Genomic DNA, 3,918 nt, shown 5'->3' with positions numbered 1-3,918 from the left:
AATTAATACAAAAACTAGTTGTGTATAATGGTAAAACAAAAACATTTACATGGTACTACATACCTAGCGTAAAACTGGTTGAAGAAAAACCTTCTCCAGGTAGAACATAACTTTCAGGACCTGATCCTACATTGAGGCTGAAAATAATCTATACAGATGATTACAGCATGTAATCAAAATTGCCTGGAAATGCCTGGAAATGAATGTTATTGAGGTTAATAATACTCTAGGAGCAAAAAAAGACCAAATCATGTGATTTTAGCAGTCTTTGTAAAAAAAAAAAAATTCAAAAAAGTAAACCAAAATCAGCAGAAAGGGGCTGACACAGATCTCTATCAATAACTAGATCAGGGGCCCAATGGAGGTAGAGTATGTATGTAGTGAGAGGAAGGATTGACTAGTAATTTAATTTCATTTGTTTTCGTTTAAAAAGTTAAATTAATCATTGGGGGCATTGGTTACGGTCTTTAATGCATAGACAACAATTTTTATTGGTTATATATTAATGCACTAATCTGATTTAGTAATCCAAATTTTACTTTTTCTTTGATTTTACATGCCCTGAATTAAGCCGCCTATGCCCCTCCTCTCAATTGTTTGACCTCCATATCTATAAAGTATCAACAAACGCGAACCAAGTAGGGTACAGCACACACTACAATTAGTACAAAAAATGTACCACTTAAGTGTCACAATACATGTATGCGTCAGAGATGTAATCAAACTCAATGGTTTAATTTCATTAACAGTGTCGCACAATACGTGTATGCGTCAGAGATGCTGATCGAACTCTGCGGTTGACCTTCACCAACAGCGTCGCACAATACGTGTATGAGTAGGAAGTAAAATATATTTCTGTGGTACCACCTTCACTCACAGCATCACACAATAATCGAACACTGCGGTTGACCTTCACCAACAGCATTGCACAATACGTGTATGAGTAGGAAATATAATAAATTATTGTGGTACCACCTTCACACAAAACGTGTATGAATGAGAAATGGTAGCCGAACACTGCAGTTGACTTCACCAACAGCGTCGAACAACACGTCCATCCAGTACACTCTCCACAGCCGGAGTGAAGATAGCGCTGATCACCAGGGACCTTTTTAGAATCCAAAACCTGTGAGAATCCGACAGCGAGAAGATGACATTTGGCTTCGCTTTGGAATCCAAGTAAGGTGGGAAGTCCCGAGCCGTACTCGGATTCAGACTCATATTGCAAAGTTTGGATGGGTCTGGTTCTTGGAGAACCGGGTCCGCTCATCTCTATTCTATACTGGGGTTGAGCACATGTGATGTCTGGCTAGGACCATGAGGGGAGTAGAAAGTGGCTGCTCCCTGTTTTCTGTTTTTCAAAATACACTGAGAACCTTGCTATGGTAGGCTGTGAGGTTCATAATTGAGCTGCAGCACTTCTGTGCTGACCACTAGATGGCGCTGATAACAAAAATGGCTGTAAACAGTCAAAGTAAGTGTCACAAGCCGCCCAGCGGATCATTCTCCCCTCAAGTCCCAGTTGTTACCTGGCAACCAGGGGTGTCGCATCTTCCAGGCACAAGAGCCACCAGTCCCCGTCTGTTTCTTGACAACCAGGATGCCACTCAGCTACGGCATCTCTGGCTACCTAGCCATGCATCCGCTCAACTCCAATGAGCAGAGAACGTGCAGCGCTGCAGCTGCATGTAGTTTATTAATTATTCAGTCCCTCCCTGGCTGGCTTTCCCATTGGTTAGTGCATCTGTTAAAAGCCAGTGAGCCGATAGGATTTCCGGTTTGGTGCTGCATGGAGTAGCAGCTCCCTGAGCCAGCCGCCTATTTACCCTGCTCCATGCCATTTTTCGGCGTCTAATTACCCCTCACAGCACTCCATACTTGCCTCAGCTTGCCCTCGCTGTGCATGGATCGTTTCCTTGCCAGGATGCCAGGGAAATTATTCCATTCGCTGCCTGATTCTGATCGCGGGTCCACATCCAAAATGGCGGCCGCCACTCAGCCTGATGCCGGGGAACCTGCTTCTGGACCACAGACTGACGGACCTGCTCCAAAAAGGTCAGGTAAACAGCCTCCCAGCACTGAGCCACCCCATGATCTCCCTCTTTTCTACCAAGATATAGTTAAAGCAGTGAGAGAGACAGTGCAGCCCTGCTCCAGGAACAGGCACAGACGCATGCTGCAGCTTTGCAACAAGCAGTTACTGATATAAAGAGTCAGTGTAAACAACTTGCTAAACATATCTCTCATGTTGAGCACACTGCTGGGGAAAATTTCCAAGCTATAGCTGACCTGAAGGAGGGAATGATCAAGCTACATAAATCTGATGCATTGGTATAGGTCAGGCCTGGCCAACCTGTGGCTCTCCAGATGTTGTGAAACTACACATCCCAGCATGCCCTGCCACAGTTTTAGCCTTCCCTAATAGCAAAACTGTAGCAAAGCATGATGGGACTTGTAGTTTTACAACAGCTGGAGAGCCACAGGTTGGCCAGGCCTGGTATAGGTGAAGTTGGACGATCTCGAGAACAGATCACAGAGAAACAACCTCCGTTTGATTGGCCTCCCGGAAGCCATCAAGGGCCCTGCAATATATGACTTTCTACGTAACACCTTGCTAGAGAGGTATAAATCTGCACAGGATATGATAGTTGTAATATTTGTGTGTCAATGATATTAATAGACCAACATAAAGCCTACTTAAATAAGATTAATTCAGCAAAAGGTTCGTGGTGCTCCCGAAAAATAGTTCAGTAAACTATAAAACAGAGGGTGTGGTCTTTTGAAAGGACAAAAGACAAAAGCAACTATATGCCTTTTCCAGGGCACACTTTGAAAATGGAAAATGTAGAATTGTTAAAATTTTACTTTTATTAGAATCTACTTAAAAGGAAGAGAGCAAGCGTTCATACTTACATAAAAGCACTAATGCTGTGATAGTAGGCAAAACACTAGTATAGGTAAGTGAAAATATATATTCCCTTATTGATCAGAAAATCAACCTTATCTCCTGATAATGGAGAATATTGTGTGGGAATGAGGTCACTCCATTGGGGTGGTCTTCAGGTTGCCGAATGTCGGGATCCTGGCGCACAGTCTAACAGCACTGGAATCCCGACACCCAGCATACCGACAGATATTCTCCCTCGTGGGGGGTCTACGACCCGCCTGGAGGGAGAATAAATAGCGTGGCACGCGTAGCGCGCCACCTTGCCCGCAGCGTGGCGAGCGCAGTGTGGCGAGCGCAGCGTGGCGAGCGCAGCGTGGCGAGCGCAGCGTGGCGAGCGCAGCGTGGCGAGCGCAGCGAGCCCGCAAAGGGCTCATTTGTGCTCACCACGCTGTCGGTATGCCAGCGGTCAGGCTCCCGGCGCCAGTATGCTGGTCTCCGGGAGCCCGGCCGCCGGCATACCATACTACACCCCTCCATTGGGCTCAATATAATCCAATTGTTGATTGAACCTATAATCCAAAACTTGTCTATAGGTCCCACAATGTGTTGTGTGTGGGAGAAAAAATACCTACGGTACCTAGTATTCCCTGGTGGTTTCCCATTCAGGTACTGACCAGGCCCTGCAGTGCATGGCTTCCAAGATCAGATGAGATTGTGCATACTCAGTGCGGTCTGACCATAGGTGAATAAATTTCCAATGCACACACTATTCCAAGCAAGTAAGGACCTACAGAAAAATGATTCAGAATTTGATAGGTACTATACCTTGATTGTTCAAGGAGGCGGCTGGGGGGATACTGCTGAATAAGTAAAGTCACAAATATTTATGTGTGACAGAAAGATGTTTAGACCAAATCATGCCTATATTGGTTACAAACCTATCCGTTTAGTAGATAGACAGTGTCTAGTTAGACAGTCAATAGATAGACACCATATATTAGACAGACCTTAGGTCGACAGGGTCAAAAGGT

General features: G+C 45.0%; 1 pseudogene; it reads right to left on the bottom strand.

The window, feature by feature from the left end:
• Window positions 1-3,512: 3,512 nt before the first annotated feature.
• On the bottom strand, window positions 3,513-3,631 carry LOC134930375 (5S ribosomal RNA; annotated as a pseudogene).
• Window positions 3,632-3,918: the final 287 nt, after the last annotated feature.

This window comes from Pseudophryne corroboree, chromosome 5 (assembly GCF_028390025.1).
Source record: "Pseudophryne corroboree isolate aPseCor3 chromosome 5, aPseCor3.hap2, whole genome shotgun sequence".
NCBI classification, from domain to species: Eukaryota; Metazoa; Chordata; class Amphibia; order Anura; family Myobatrachidae; genus Pseudophryne; species Pseudophryne corroboree.
This window is presented reverse-complemented; position numbering and strand designations above follow the sequence as displayed.